The 16,572-nt window shown below is 44.9% G+C and overlaps 1 long non-coding RNA gene across 1 annotated transcript; it reads left to right on the top strand.

Annotated features, from left to right (window-relative positions):
* The first annotated feature begins 6,215 nt into the window (after nucleotides 1–6,215).
* Nucleotides 6,216–10,424, top strand: LOC144406335 (uncharacterized). Its single transcript, XR_013467616.1, has 4 exons — nucleotides 6,216–6,478; nucleotides 6,929–7,065; nucleotides 7,694–7,784; nucleotides 8,928–10,424. It is a non-coding gene; the product is annotated as an uncharacterized LOC144406335 (long non-coding RNA).
* The last annotated feature ends 6,148 nt before the right edge of the window (nucleotides 10,425–16,572 follow it).

Below are 16,572 nucleotides of genomic sequence, written 5' to 3'. Positions count from 1 at the left end.
AGTATTGAATATTTCATTTGCATATGAGGATGCAAACATTTCGCTTACCTTTCTGTGTGACGAACACCGATAGTAATGCACTTGACTTCAGGGATTTAGTCTTCTCTCCATATCTAAATGGGTCTTGTTCTCTTGATGATTACCGTGATCTTGTGCAGAAATGCAAATGCAGAGTGCACCTCCACATCCCATCAGCCAAACAAAACCAAAACAAATATTAAAACAAGAATGTGATGAGCTGAGACCGACCATGTACTGCCCCTATTTTTTGACCGCCTAAAATTCCAACTGACCTAGCAACGGAAAGAGCAACCTTTACTAGCAACAGGTTGCACATATAAAACATAAAAACACATGGGAACTAGGCAAGTCTAATTTAGCTAGACCATGACACATGCGCTTTTTAACATTGGAATCGCTTTTTCAGTCTGAAACATTCACCGTTTTATGCCTAGCAGGTCAGTGAGGTGGACCAGGACACTCTTGCAGTGGGATGGTGCAGTCAGTGACGTGGACCAGGACACTCTTGCAGTGGGATAGCAGACACAGGACGCTTTTGCAGTCAGAAATTTCTGTAAAAGAGTCGGATAGAACAATCCATGAATATCCATGAAGGTTATGAAGTTAGCTTGATTAAAAAATATATTGTTTTGGAAAGAAACTAATGTTAACTAACTTAGCTAAACTAGTGCATTACTGTGGAAAGAGGGACTATTAATCAAAATTAAGAAATTAGGAATATCGGGTAAAATGTTCAGATGGATTAAACAATTTTTGGTGGGGCACTCTTTAGAAGTAAGAGTGGGAAGGTGTGTGTCGGACAGCCATTTGGTGAACAACGGAACACCGCAGGGAAGTGTGATTAGTCCGTTATTGTTTTCAATAATGATTGATGATGTATATGAAAATGTTGCACATAATATAGGGAGATCTTTATTTGCAGATGATGCGGCACTGTGGAAAAGAGGTAGGAATGTGGAATATGTGGTGAAACAGATGCAGGAAACTATCAAAAGAGTGGAACAGTGGTCATTGGGTAGAGGACGTCAGGCCAGAGAGAGTGGTTATAGCATCAGACTCATGTGCAGTGCTAACAACTCTAAAGTTTTGCCACTCCAAAAGCAGAGAGAAATCCTACAATCCCTAATTTTAACCAGGGCTGTGTCCCTTTGTATTGTTGGATGGATGTTATTTTATTGTAATTTGTTTTTGTCTTTTTAGTTGCTTGAGACTGGTGGTGGTGTCCTACCCCTTTGTTTGCTGTGTCCTGGGAAGCGGGTTCCTCACTACGTCGGGTGGTTTTGAGTTTGTTTTCTTGATTTATTTTCATTCCAATTCAATCCAATTCCAAGCCAGTAGTGTGGGAGGGGGTTGACCAACATAGCCAGTAGTAGCCAGTAGTCGGGGGAGGGGGTTGTGCAAAGGGCTGACATAGCCAGTAGTTGGAGGGGGGCGGGAGGGGGGGGGGGGGTTGGCCAACATAGCCAGTAGTAGCCAGTAGTCGGGGGAGGGGGGTTGTGCAAAGGGCCAACATAGCCAAGTTTGGGGCTGTGCAAAGGCTAACATAGCCAGTAATCATGGCTCACTAGAAAACTGAGTTTTTCTAGTGAGGTACCTTTGGTTGGTGGGTTGTGTTATTGTAGTTATATGGCTCTGGGGATTAATGATTTATACCATGTAAGACTTATATATATATCAGTCCTACATTGCAGCGAGCGCAGTCTCCTGCTGATCAGACTCTTCTGTCGTGCTGTGGAGAGGATGGTTTTCATTGTCCATGATGGTGAGCAGTTTGGTGAGGGTCCTTTTGTCGGCGACTGAAGTGATGCATGGGGACATGGGGTATGGGGGTGTGTGTTCCGGTCAAGGGGAGGTACGGGGGGACGCGGACACTGGTCCAAATCTTCTAAAAGAAATGAGACATCAAAAACGCAAGTCTCCCGCAGCGCACAAGGCTGCGATTGTTCTGCTAACTACATCCTTTACAGAGTCTCACGTTTCCGTTTTCATAGCACAATACCGCCATTATCAAAACAAAGAATGTTTACGAGAGAACGGATCAGATTGAACAGCTTTTGTCGGAAGAAATGCGTAAATATGACCACTTATACAACCCGTCATTGGCGGGTTGTATAAGCAGGTTGGATTCATGGAGGGAGATCGCCGCAAACGCCGGTTTGCCGGTCGGGAGGTGCGCAAAGTTTTGGAGGAAAATACGGGACAAATGTGTCCGCGATGAAAAGCAGTAGTGGCGATGCACGGGACATTACATTACATTACATTACATGTCATTTAGCTGACGGTTTTATCCAAAGCGACGTACAATAAGTGCATTCAACCATAGGGTCCTATGGTCCTGGTGTCTTCAGAGAGCTCGTTCCACCATTTCGGCGCAAGGACAGCGAAGAGTCGAGACCTAGTCGAGTGTTTTGCTCTCAGTGGGGGAGGGACGAGTAGTTTTGCAGATGCAGAGCGGAGAGTGCGGGTTGGGATGTAGGGTTTGACCATGTCCTGGATGTAAGCTGGACCCGATCCATTCACAGCATGGTACGTGAGCACCAATGTTTTGAACTGGATGCGGGCGGCCACCGGTAGCCAGTGAAGAGAGCGGAGGAGTGGAGTAGTGTGGGAGAATTTCGGAAGGTTGAAGACCAGTCGAGCTGCTGCATTCTGAATGAGCTGCAGAGGTCGAATGGCGGTGGCAGGGAGACCTGCCAGGAGGGAGTTGCAGTAGTCCAGGCGGGAGATGACAAGAGCCTGAATCAGTACCTGCGCTGCCTTCTGAGTGAGAAGGGGACGTATTCTCCTGATATTGTAGAGCGTGTATCTACAGGATCGCGTTGTCGCGGCAATGTTGGGAGTCAGGGAGAGTTGGCTGTCGAGTGTGACGCCGAGGTTCTTAGCGGTCGAGGTGGGCGTTAGTACGGAGTTCCCCAATTTGACTGTCAGGTCCTGGGTAAGCGAATCTTTTCCGGGAAAGAGAAGTAGTTCAGTCTTGTCGGGGTTGATTTTCAGATGGTGGGCGGACATCCACTGAGAGATGTCAGTTAGACAGGCAGAGATCCGAGCCGCCACCTGGGTGTCCGAGTGAGGGAAGGAGAGAATTAGTTGGGTGTCATCGGCATAGCTGTGGTAAGAGAAGCCATGCGAGCGAATGACAGCGCCAAGAGAGTTTGTGTAAAGCGAAAACAGGAGGGGACCCAGCACGGAACCCTGAGGAACTCCAGTAGTAAGAGGACAAGGTTCCGACACAGATCCTCGCCAGGTTACCCGGTAGGTGCGACCATCGAGGTAGGACGAGAGAAGGGAGAGAGCAGAGCCTGTGACACCAAGTTCCTGAAGGGAGGAAATAAGGATCTGGTGGTTGACCGTGTCAAATGCAGCAGAGAGGTCCAGAAGGATGAGGACAGAGGAGAGAGAGGCGGCTCTAGCAGTGTGGAGTTGCTCAGAGACAGCAAGGAGAGCAGTCTCTGTGGAGTGGCCTGCCTTGAAACCTGACTGGTGGGGGTCAAGGAGGTTGTTACAGTGGAGATAAGAGGAGAGTTGATTAAAGATAGCACGTTCAAGGGTTTTGGACAAAAAGGGAAGAAGAGAGACCGGTCTGTAGTTGTTTTCTTCAGAAGGGTTGAGGGTGGGTTTCTTCAGGAGAGGGTTGACTCTTGCCTCCTTCAGAGAATTGGGAAAACAGCCAGATATCAGAGCGTTGTTGTTGATGAGACAGGTGAGGAACGGAAGAAGGTCAGGTGCAATAGATTGTAGAAGATGTGATGGAATGGGGTCAAGAGGGCAGGTGGTCGGACGGGCAGAGGTTACTAGGGTAAGAATTTGGTTAGGAGAGAGGGCGGTGAAAGAGGAAAGAGAGGGCGAAAGAGGTGAGGTCGGTGGGACGCGAGAAGTAGGAGGTGGGTTTGAGAAGGAGGAGCGTATGTCAGCTATTTTCTTGGTGAAGTAGTTGACAAAGTCTCCCGGAAGAAGGGACAATAAAGTCTATGATAAATAAACAACCAAAACAATGAATTCCACACACAAAGACGTTGTCTAGCGGCCTCTATATGGAGCTGTTCTCTCAAAAGGCCGTCGTTATGATTGTAAGCGTTTTTATCCGATACAGGGGAGTTGTAGATACGAGTCAAAGCTTGCAATCTCTGAAGGTTGCTCTGCAGTTCCTCAACCTGACGCTGAAGAGTGTTGCACATTGAGCAGGTAGTTTGTACAATGACTGTTCTCTTGAAATTAAATATTAAATAATTGTATGGACTGTGTATCCTTGCCTCCGTCTACTATGTCGTATTATCCGTAGTCCGTTTTCCACACAAAGACGTGACTCTCTAGGTCGTCTTCAACCAAAACACGTTACTCCACCTGTTGTTCTCGCGGTGAACTGCTCTGCAACACACGCCAGCCTTTTAGAACCATGATTTGAAACGAGCGCATTGACGCGACCACGCAGACTCAGACGCAGAAGCATGGGCCAGCCCTAAGGGTGGTAAGGGTGTCTGGTTCGGGACCGGCGAGGGTTCAAACCAACACTTTTTCTGGTTTACCCTTTCTACATGCGATGTGGAGGGTACTTGCCCCGGGAGAAAGTCCAATTGTCTGTAATTGATCTCGTTCTCTGACTTTATTGCCTCGTTGCGCTCCATCAGAGGTGCTTCTCTAGCGGTCTCTCGAGTCAAAGCTTGCAATCTCGGAAGGTTTCTCTGCAGTTCCTCAACCTGACACTGAAGAGTGCAGTTTCCACCAATCAGGGTTTTGCTTTCTGACTTTTTTCCGTTGTTTTTTTCCACATACTTCCGCTCTTTTGAGATCTTGTTTTCCAGGGTCTTGTGTTGCTTTTTGAGAGTTTTATTCATTCTGGTTGCAACTTTTTTATCAGTCTTCAATGATTCGTAGTTTGCCTTACAGGCGTCAAGATCTTTGAGACTGTTCATTAGACTGAGGATATTCTCTTTCCATTCATTGTTCCTCAGCTCCAGGGCGTTTTTGTATTCCCTCTGTGCGTCATAGCCAGCCTTCCAGTCTTTTTCACGGAGTAGCTTGTTGGTGGCCTCCGTGCTGACCTTAATCAACTGTCGCCGCTGCTCCTCCAGAACAGTCACCTGGCATTTCAGTTGCGATGCCAAAGATTCTATGGACGTGAGTTCTTCATTGAAGCCCTGGATTTGCTGTTTTAAATTATTGGTTGTTCTCTCCAAAGCGTCCCTACGGTGCATTGCGTCCTCATTTTGACGGCGTTGGTTTACAAGTTTCAGGTTTATTTCGCTTTTCTCATCTTGCAGAGCCGAAACCTGTATTTCTAACTCCTGTGTCTCTGCAATCAGTTCCTTATTCTTATATTGCAGACTTTCGTAATCCAAGTGAGTCGAAGCTGTTTCGGAGGCCAAGTTCTTCACCAAAGTCTTCTTCATATCAAGCTGATGGGCGTCTCGTTTATTGGCCTCAGATAAAAGGTTACATTCATTGGTTACCTTTTGCAGTGTGGTCTCCAGGAGGTGAATTTTTTGGTCATACTCCTCATTCTCCTTTGTTATGGATGCAGCGTTTGACTCCACATGTTTTAAGTGCTCCAACCTTTTCCGCTGCAATTCCACCTCTACTTCCAGCCTTTGATGTCTAGAAGACAAATGTTTGTTTAGTTCTTTTTGGCCGCTGTAGATTGATTCAAAATGTTTATGATTTTTGACCTGATCAAGGAGACTCTTTGCCTCTTTTTGAAGGGTTTCACATTTTCTCCTAGCAATGGCTTCCTCCTGCCTGTGATTCTCATATTTATCATCTTTAACCTTCAAAGATCCCCATCCTTCAACGTGTATTCTGCTCAAGTGAATTTTCATGCGCATAGACTTAAGATCTTTGCAGATTTCGCTCAGGCTCATATGTTCTGCGTTGAACTGTTCAGATGACCCTGCTGGCTCCTGGTTGGAAATCGTCAGATTCGTTTGCGCCATTTCTCCTGTTTGATTTAATGTTGGGTAAAATACTTCTGTGTACACGATAAAACTTGAAAAGAGCGTTGTATTGTCAGTGGTCAAAGGTTATCAATTGACGCAGGACTGAGCAGAAAGCGTGCAGCTCTCCAGAAGTCCAGAGAAGGTATGAGGCCTATATGTAGATTCCAACATCAAAGGATATCATGACGTCAATGGCTGTTGCCATGGCAACTCGGAACTACGTGGCTCTGACGTGCGAAACACAACAGCCAATAGGAAAACACAACGAAATTAACCTCTTACGGAGAGTGTAGGACCCTATAAGCAGAGGACGGACCCTTCTGATTGGACAGGCGGACTGTCTGTCAACAGGAAATGAGGACTCGCTCGCTTGCTAGACCTTCATTCCGCGCGAAAATACGGCGAAAGAAAGAATGTTTGTCGTCAAAAGTTGTTGGCGAACCAGCCGATTTTTTGCAGTGGTTGTGGACAGATACTTGGAAAAAGTCTGGAGTCTTTGGCTCAACCCACCAATGGACCAACTTCAGGTAAGTTAACGTAACCTTATTTGAAGGTAATGGTGGGTTTCCCCTGCCTGTCGTAAATGGCATGCCTGACCACGCTAGCTATACACTCCAAATTCGATTGAATTAACGTTAGGTAACAAGAAACATTGGTTTAAAAAATACATATATTGGCTGTTACCACGGACATATCACGTTAATTATGTATATTTGCGTATTATGATCCTTGGCAGACTATCGCGTTGGCACCACAACATCCCTGCCTAAAACTGAAGTAACTGCCCTCCTCCCCCTTTGCCATTCAGATATTTAGTCAATTATTTATGATCAAGGTGAGATATGATCAGATATCTGTCAAGTAAACCGTGTCGTCAGCCATGTATTTTATTTTGTACCGTTACTTTTGTTTTTTTCTATGAACCTGCAACGTATGCTTTGCCATTTTATAAGAATGCATCTTGTGCTTCTCTGTAGTATCACAGAATGCTCCATCCAACTCAACCCCAAGATTTAAAACCTTTCTGGAATACCGGAAGTAAAAAGGAGAGGAAAGGCAAAAGTTTTCCTTTGGCAAAATGCAGGACAAGAAAAAGGAAAAGAGGAAAGTGCAGGTAAGCAAATGTGATTTGATATCGCTCAGAGAGAGAGAGCAAATAATTATTTCAGTGTTGACTTGCTGTTGACATCCCATCATCATTTGAGCAGAATTAGGCAAACCATATTCAAGGATCACAATTTTTATCTGCCCAAAGACGGACTTTGAAGAAGATATCCATTTATTTCTGTGGCTTGATGTTTCACCTCTGAAACGTACGTAAATAGGTTTAAAAATAGTTTCCCATGGTGTTGTCTGTATTCATGTTCAAATTACTGCAAGGAGTTGAGAAGAGAAGTTGTTTTTTTTATGCATCTACAATTCCAAGTGTTTCTGGTGCAGTGCTTCAAACCAGTTTTCCATTCATCACTTTCTTCTGGAGTTGACTTCTTTTTAAATGTTTGTCTTTTAACTGACACCAATCAAGCTAACTTTAATTGTTTCAGCTGGAAAAGTGTCTGACATTTCTGACTCTGACACAGAGATTGTGATTAAAAAGAGCCCTCACAACATTTGAGCTAGCTGACACGTTGGTGAGTGCTATGTAAAGCATGTTATTGTATGCTTTTTTTTAATGAAAACGTCTTTTGTTTGCTGTGTTAAGTTCTGATCAAACCCAATGTCTTTGTAATGCTTTACTACAGCCATGTGAACCTGTGCATGAAAGCAGTGCAATACAGAGGATATCCGTCCAAGTACCTCCGGATGTCCTGGAATGGCGAGAACATATTACAGGTTTGGTTTTGGGGCTTTTGTTTTAAATGTTCTAGAATATTAAATATTAAAGGAGTCATTGACTGCGTTTTAAGGGTATTCACACTGTCTTTTAAGGTCTCTGAAAAGGGTACCGGATTTTCCGCACTCTAAGGCGCATTTAAAAGCCTTTCATTTTCGACAGTGCGCCTTATAATCCGGAGCGCCTTATATATGGATCAGTTGGTAATCGGTTGATCGATACTGGTTGTACACGGCGCTAAAGGCGCTCTGCCAAACATGCCAAAGCTCGGTCTACGGCGGCGAGATGCTGAGCGGGCGCTCAAGCGCGTGAGATATGGAGCTTGTTTCTCCCTTTTCTTTACAGTAGCTGAACCATCTTAAAGGGATAATAGGTTATTGTAAAAGGAGCCCTTGGCAGGCGGCGTGGCTGGAGAGCAGCCGAAGATTTAAGGCGTGGATGGCGAGGGGGGCGGCGGGAGCGGACGCACCTCGCAGCATCGATCGGACCCTGAAAGCACCGTCTCCACCTCCCCACATCCACCCGCCCCGACGTCAAACGTTTGACTGCAGTATCTGATGCGCCTGATAATCCGGTGCGCCCTATATATGAAAAATGTTCTAAAATAGGTCATTCATTGAAGGTGCACCTTGTAGTGCAGAAAATACGGTATGTTCAGTAACATTGGTTGCGCTGAAAATGGACCAGGTCCATTTTGAATATCCTTTTTTAAAACTTCCAAACTAGCTCCTTTGTAATTCCCGTGGAAGTACACAAAGCGGCACAGCTAAAGTAGTGTCTGAGATCCTGCGCCAGAACACCAGAGGGCTGGTCTGTATGTAACTTCAGGTAGGGGGGGGACAAAGGCGACGCTACATTTTTGACGTCACAAATTCAGCCTTTTCGAAACCGATCGTTTTACAGCTGCAGTTTCAAGTTGTGAGATTTAGATAGGAAAGAGGTATCAATGGGTGGATCGATGACAATGTATCAATGAGGTTCACTGTATGTCCATTTTACCCACTGAGCTGTCGTTATTCAACCATGACAAGGTCAAATTGGTTATGCAATCAATGACCCCTTTAACACTCTTGATTACTGATAAGAAGATGCACAGTATGTTTCGTTATATTGTATTTTTTGTACATATTTTCTTTTTGCAGCAACTACACAGACCTGTATGCGCCTATCGTCAGTGATGACGACGAAGATCTAACTGTCAAACAAAATAATGAGGCATCTCCTAGAACCAATGTGAGTCATGAGTGCTATATTATTATAGTATTATCCATCCATTGTACGAGTAGTCATTAAACAAATAAACATCACTGTATTAAGAAGGGTGGAACGACAATTCCAGTTACTGTACCGAGAAAAACTGTTGTTGAAAAACTAGAGATCCAAAGAGATGTCTTGTTGTAAGGAACTGAATGTCTTAAATGTAGCCTATTGTTTTATTAACTGCCTCCTGTCCTGAGGAGTCAGAAAGTGTTATGAGTACAATTTATGAATATTGAATGAAAGGAAGGCTTGATCCCATTTGTGTTCATCTAATAAGCTATACAATTCTGCTTGGAGGATCTTTTTTTACACACAATGTAACTTTTCTACTTTTTGTTCTAGGCACACAAGTGCACCTGAAATAATTGCAAATTTGGCGCTTGCCATTGACCACAGCAAAGTCAACAGATTCCACGTGTCCAGATCTAATGTATGGGATGGTGCTGTCAGAGGTTTTCAGCGTTTCACGTACTCTGAGGAGAATGACATGTTTGTGAAGTTTACCGATGACGCTGGCTCCCATGAAGAAGGCCTAGACACCGGCGGGCCGAGGCGGGAATTCCTCACGCTTCAGATGAATGATCTGATCTTTGACGGACCTCCAGAAAGCCGTTACCTGGTGTACAACTCTACAGGTGTCTGTTTTTCATGGATTTTATTTTTTTGTCAATATAATTTCATGAAAGTATTATTTTTGTTTTACATTAAGTCACACTTTCTGCCAAATTTAAGCACTTTAAAATAAGGGTTAAGGCTGGACACGACCCCTTTAGTCTTGTTAAACTTTCTGGCCATAGTCCCATGATTTATCACTTGAATGCTTTAAAAGTGACTACAGATTAGATTGTGTGACATTCACAAATGGTAAAGCATGTTCAGTGAAAAGCTTGTTGGTGGGTTGAGTGTTTTGAATTTTAAGACCCAGGAAGACTATTAACTTTAAACTCTGGTATAGTTACCAGGGTAACTAAAGCCATATGATCATTGTTCCTACTAGATTCAAAGAAGAACTTTTTGTTCGCACTCCAGCAGCATCCGTGTGTGTTGGCCCCACTCTTGTGCCACTCTCAGACAAACCTTACAGCTGCCGACATGGAAAGCCTGTTCACACCACTCCTCAGTCCAGCAGGAAGTAATAGTCAGCAGAAAGAAGGCAAAGCTCTTGGATTTTGGGCAGATTTTCTTCTTGATTGGGAAGGTTTGTTATAGCTTTTTTATATGGTGTTTGTAAAAAGTGAACCAGCCCAGTCACCTCCAGTCAGCATCGGCGTTGTTCCTGGTTCATCATCAGGTTGCTGCTATTCCTTTCACCACCACCACCAGTGTCTGGACTCCAGGAGGATTAAGCCCAGTGTGTAATAAAGTATTATTCTATTAAATGAGTCTCTCCTGATTGAACTACTAGTTTGACACTCGACGTGTGAGAAACAGAAAGAACTTTGCAGACGAGTCTGGTGATGACAGTGAAGTAGCGCTTACTGATAGTCAGAGATTTTAGGTTGAAACATATGTCATCATTGACAGACTTTGTTTGTGCCCATCGAAGCCTACACACATGTGTGTGACCTCTTAGAGTTTTATTTGAGAGGGACTGCAATGATTGTGATGTGCGTGAAAGAGCTGCTAAGCTGTGCTCCACTTATCTGACAGATCTGGATAGTTCCTTCTCAGACAAACTTATTTACTTCAAGCACTTGAGACTTCACCTGTACAGCTTCTGATTTTGAAGATATTGTACACCAGCTTGCAGAAAAGTCCAGAAAAATGCCACTGTAAGATGTGTTTGCCAAATGAAACCAAGCATTTCAAATTTAAACATGCAATTTCCCATTATTTAGGATTAAAATAGTGTATGTTGACAGATTATGTCACATTTCTGTAAATTCTGTTTATTGTTGAGAAAACAGGATTAAGCCCAAAAAGGACACCTGTAGGTGTGTTGAAGGCCGTCTTCCACTCGTCTCCCTCCTTGACCCGGACCAGGTGGTAGGCGTTACGGAGGTCCAATTTGGTGAAGATAGTTGTCCCTTGTAGGAGTTCAAATGCTGAGGACATTAAGGGCAAGGGGTAGCGATTCTTCACCGTGATCTTGTTCAAGCCCCGATAATCAATACATGGCCTGAGACCGCCGTCTCAGGCCATGTATTGTCAGTTGAAAGTGAATGGCTTAATCATTTTCAACTAGATTTAGTTTAGTTAATTGAACTTTAATTTCTTTTTCATTTTTAATTGAGTTCAAATTAAATACATTTAACCTATTAATTCACATTCACTTAACTCAATAGAATTGAGTTGGTCGAACTTAACTTTTGGTGCTAAAAGAAAGCCAAAAGGAAGTCCTTTCCATGATTTTATTAAGTTAAGTCAAAGAAGAAATACTAAGTGCAAAAAATGACAATAACACAAATACAGAAACCTTGTATTATGTGGTTGAGGCAAGTTTATTCACAGGTCATTCAAGCTGACACTTTAATCCAAAGCGACTTGCATTTACATTTACATGTAATTAAAGTTGACGCATTTGCATTGCATTAGATGGTTTACATTTTTAAGGTATGGTTTACATGTACAACCCATCCCACACAGTGGGAGCAGTTAGGGGTTGGGTGTCTTTCTCAAGTACACTTCCCAGCGCACCTCCTGTACTCCATGCACACGGTCACCTGTTTTGTATCCCCCAAAACATCACAATGAACACCACAGGTGTTAAAACATGAACGGACTAACATCTGATCATAGTATTGAATATTTCATTTGCATATGAGGATGCAAACATTTCGCTTACCTTTCTGTGTGACGAACACCGATAGTAATGCACTTGACTTCAGGGATTTAGTCTTCTCTCCATATCTAAATGGGTCTTGTTCTCTTGATGATTACCGTGATCTTGTGCAGAAATGCAAATGCAGAGTGCACCTCCACATCCCATCAGCCAAACAAAACCAAAACAAATATTAAAACAAGAATGTGATGAGCTGAGACCGACCATGTACTGCCCCTATTTTTTGACCGCCTAAAATTCCAACTGACCTAGCAACGGAAAGAGCAACCTTTACTAGCAACAGGTTGCACATATAAAACATAAAAACACATGGGAACTAGGCAAGTCTAATTTAGCTAGACCATGACACATGCGCTTTTTAACATTGGAATCGCTTTTTCAGTCTGAAACATTCACCGTTTTATGCCTAGCAGGTCAGTGAGGTGGACCAGGACACTCTTGCAGTGGGATGGTGCAGTCAGTGACGTGGACCAGGACACTCTTGCAGTGGGATAGCAGACACAGGACGCTTTTGCAGTCAGAAATTTCTGTAAAAGAGTCGGATAGAACAATCCATGAATATCCATGAAGGTTATGAAGTTAGCTTGATTAAAAAATATATTGTTTTGGAAAGAAACTAATGTTAACTAACTTAGCTAAACTAGTGCATTACTGTGGAAAGAGGGACTATTAATCAAAATTAAGAAATTAGGAATATCGGGTAAAATGTTCAGATGGATTAAACAATTTTTGGTGGGGCACTCTTTAGAAGTAAGAGTGGGAAGGTGTGTGTCGGACAGCCATTTGGTGAACAACGGAACACCGCAGGGAAGTGTGATTAGTCCGTTATTGTTTTCAATAATGATTGATGATGTATATGAAAATGTTGCACATAATATAGGGAGATCTTTATTTGCAGATGATGCGGCACTGTGGAAAAGAGGTAGGAATGTGGAATATGTGGTGAAACAGATGCAGGAAACTATCAAAAGAGTGGAACAGTGGTCATTGGGTAGAGGACGTCAGGCCAGAGAGAGTGGTTATAGCATCAGACTCATGTGCAGTGCTAACAACTCTAAAGTTTTGCCACTCCAAAAGCAGAGAGAAATCCTACAATCCCTAATTTTAACCAGGGCTGTGTCCCTTTGTATTGTTGGATGGATGTTATTTTATTGTAATTTGTTTTTGTCTTTTTAGTTGCTTGAGACTGGTGGTGGTGTCCTACCCCTTTGTTTGCTGTGTCCTGGGAAGCGGGTTCCTCACTACGTCGGGTGGTTTTGAGTTTGTTTTCTTGATTTATTTTCATTCCAATTCAATCCAATTCCAAGCCAGTAGTGTGGGAGGGGGTTGACCAACATAGCCAGTAGTAGCCAGTAGTCGGGGGAGGGGGTTGTGCAAAGGGCTGACATAGCCAGTAGTTGGAGGGGGGCGGGAGGGGGGGGGGGGTTGGCCAACATAGCCAGTAGTAGCCAGTAGTCGGGGGAGGGGGGTTGTGCAAAGGGCCAACATAGCCAAGTTTGGGGCTGTGCAAAGGCTAACATAGCCAGTAATCATGGCTCACTAGAAAACTGAGTTTTTCTAGTGAGGTACCTTTGGTTGGTGGGTTGTGTTATTGTAGTTATATGGCTCTGGGGATTAATGATTTATACCATGTAAGACTTATATATATATCAGTCCTACATTGCAGCGAGCGCAGTCTCCTGCTGATCAGACTCTTCTGTCGTGCTGTGGAGAGGATGGTTTTCATTGTCCATGATGGTGAGCAGTTTGGTGAGGGTCCTTTTGTCGGCGACTGAAGTGATGCATGGGGACATGGGGTATGGGGGTGTGTGTTCCGGTCAAGGGGAGGTACGGGGGGACGCGGACACTGGTCCAAATCTTCTAAAAGAAATGAGACATCAAAAACGCAAGTCTCCCGCAGCGCACAAGGCTGCGATTGTTCTGCTAACTACATCCTTTACAGAGTCTCACGTTTCCGTTTTCATAGCACAATACCGCCATTATCAAAACAAAGAATGTTTACGAGAGAACGGATCAGATTGAACAGCTTTTGTCGGAAGAAATGCGTAAATATGACCACTTATACAACCCGTCATTGGCGGGTTGTATAAGCAGGTTGGATTCATGGAGGGAGATCGCCGCAAACGCCGGTTTGCCGGTCGGGAGGTGCGCAAAGTTTTGGAGGAAAATACGGGACAAATGTGTCCGCGATGAAAAGCAGTAGTGGCGATGCACGGGACATTACATTACATTACATTACATGTCATTTAGCTGACGGTTTTATCCAAAGCGACGTACAATAAGTGCATTCAACCATAGGGTCCTATGGTCCTGGTGTCTTCAGAGAGCTCGTTCCACCATTTCGGCGCAAGGACAGCGAAGAGTCGAGACCTAGTCGAGTGTTTTGCTCTCAGTGGGGGAGGGACGAGTAGTTTTGCAGATGCAGAGCGGAGAGTGCGGGTTGGGATGTAGGGTTTGACCATGTCCTGGATGTAAGCTGGACCCGATCCATTCACAGCATGGTACGTGAGCACCAATGTTTTGAACTGGATGCGGGCGGCCACCGGTAGCCAGTGAAGAGAGCGGAGGAGTGGAGTAGTGTGGGAGAATTTCGGAAGGTTGAAGACCAGTCGAGCTGCTGCATTCTGAATGAGCTGCAGAGGTCGAATGGCGGTGGCAGGGAGACCTGCCAGGAGGGAGTTGCAGTAGTCCAGGCGGGAGATGACAAGAGCCTGAATCAGTACCTGCGCTGCCTTCTGAGTGAGAAGGGGACGTATTCTCCTGATATTGTAGAGCGTGTATCTACAGGATCGCGTTGTCGCGGCAATGTTGGGAGTCAGGGAGAGTTGGCTGTCGAGTGTGACGCCGAGGTTCTTAGCGGTCGAGGTGGGCGTTAGTACGGAGTTCCCCAATTTGACTGTCAGGTCCTGGGTAAGCGAATCTTTTCCGGGAAAGAGAAGTAGTTCAGTCTTGTCGGGGTTGATTTTCAGATGGTGGGCGGACATCCACTGAGAGATGTCAGTTAGACAGGCAGAGATCCGAGCCGCCACCTGGGTGTCCGAGTGAGGGAAGGAGAGAATTAGTTGGGTGTCATCGGCATAGCTGTGGTAAGAGAAGCCATGCGAGCGAATGACAGCGCCAAGAGAGTTTGTGTAAAGCGAAAACAGGAGGGGACCCAGCACGGAACCCTGAGGAACTCCAGTAGTAAGAGGACAAGGTTCCGACACAGATCCTCGCCAGGTTACCCGGTAGGTGCGACCATCGAGGTAGGACGAGAGAAGGGAGAGAGCAGAGCCTGTGACACCAAGTTCCTGAAGGGAGGAAATAAGGATCTGGTGGTTGACCGTGTCAAATGCAGCAGAGAGGTCCAGAAGGATGAGGACAGAGGAGAGAGAGGCGGCTCTAGCAGTGTGGAGTTGCTCAGAGACAGCAAGGAGAGCAGTCTCTGTGGAGTGGCCTGCCTTGAAACCTGACTGGTGGGGGTCAAGGAGGTTGTTACAGTGGAGATAAGAGGAGAGTTGATTAAAGATAGCACGTTCAAGGGTTTTGGACAAAAAGGGAAGAAGAGAGACCGGTCTGTAGTTGTTTTCTTCAGAAGGGTTGAGGGTGGGTTTCTTCAGGAGAGGGTTGACTCTTGCCTCCTTCAGAGAATTGGGAAAACAGCCAGATATCAGAGCGTTGTTGTTGATGAGACAGGTGAGGAACGGAAGAAGGTCAGGTGCAATAGATTGTAGAAGATGTGATGGAATGGGGTCAAGAGGGCAGGTGGTCGGACGGGCAGAGGTTACTAGGGTAAGAATTTGGTTAGGAGAGAGGGCGGTGAAAGAGGAAAGAGAGGGCGAAAGAGGTGAGGTCGGTGGGACGCGAGAAGTAGGAGGTGGGTTTGAGAAGGAGGAGCGTATGTCAGCTATTTTCTTGGTGAAGTAGTTGACAAAGTCTCCCGGAAGAAGGGACAATAAAGTCTATGATAAATAAACAACCAAAACAATGAATTCCACACACAAAGACGTTGTCTAGCGGCCTCTATATGGAGCTGTTCTCTCAAAAGGCCGTCGTTATGATTGTAAGCGTTTTTATCCGATACAGGGGAGTTGTAGATACGAGTCAAAGCTTGCAATCTCTGAAGGTTGCTCTGCAGTTCCTCAACCTGACGCTGAAGAGTGTTGCACATTGAGCAGGTAGTTTGTACAATGACTGTTCTCTTGAAATTAAATATTAAATAATTGTATGGACTGTGTATCCTTGCCTCCGTCTACTATGTCGTATTATCCGTAGTCCGTTTTCCACACAAAGACGTGACTCTCTAGGTCGTCTTCAACCAAAACACGTTACTCCACCTGTTGTTCTCGCGGTGAACTGCTCTGCAACACACGCCAGCCTTTTAGAACCATGATTTGAAACGAGCGCATTGACGCGACCACGCAGACTCAGACGCAGAAGCATGGGCCAGCCCTAAGGGTGGTAAGGGTGTCTGGTTCGGGACCGGCGAGGGTTCAAACCAACACTTTTTCTGGTTTACCCTTTCTACATGCGATGTGGAGGGTACTTGCCCCGGGAGAAAGTCCAATTGTCTGTAATTGATCTCGTTCTCTGACCTTATTGCCTCGTTGCGCTCCATCAGAGGTGCTTCTCTAGCGGTCTCTCGAGTCAAAGCTTGCAATCTCGGAAGGTTTCTCTGCAGTTCCTCAACCTGACACTGAAGAGTGCAGTTTCCACCAATCAGGGTTTGGCTTTCTGACTTTTTTCCGTTGTTTTTTTCCACATAC

This window comes from Gasterosteus aculeatus, chromosome 4 (genome assembly GCF_964276395.1).
Source record: "Gasterosteus aculeatus chromosome 4, fGasAcu3.hap1.1, whole genome shotgun sequence".
Classification (NCBI taxonomy): domain Eukaryota; kingdom Metazoa; phylum Chordata; class Actinopteri; order Perciformes; family Gasterosteidae; genus Gasterosteus; species Gasterosteus aculeatus.
The sequence above is the reverse complement of the archived record's forward strand: the minus strand, read 5'-3'. Positions and strand labels throughout refer to the sequence as shown.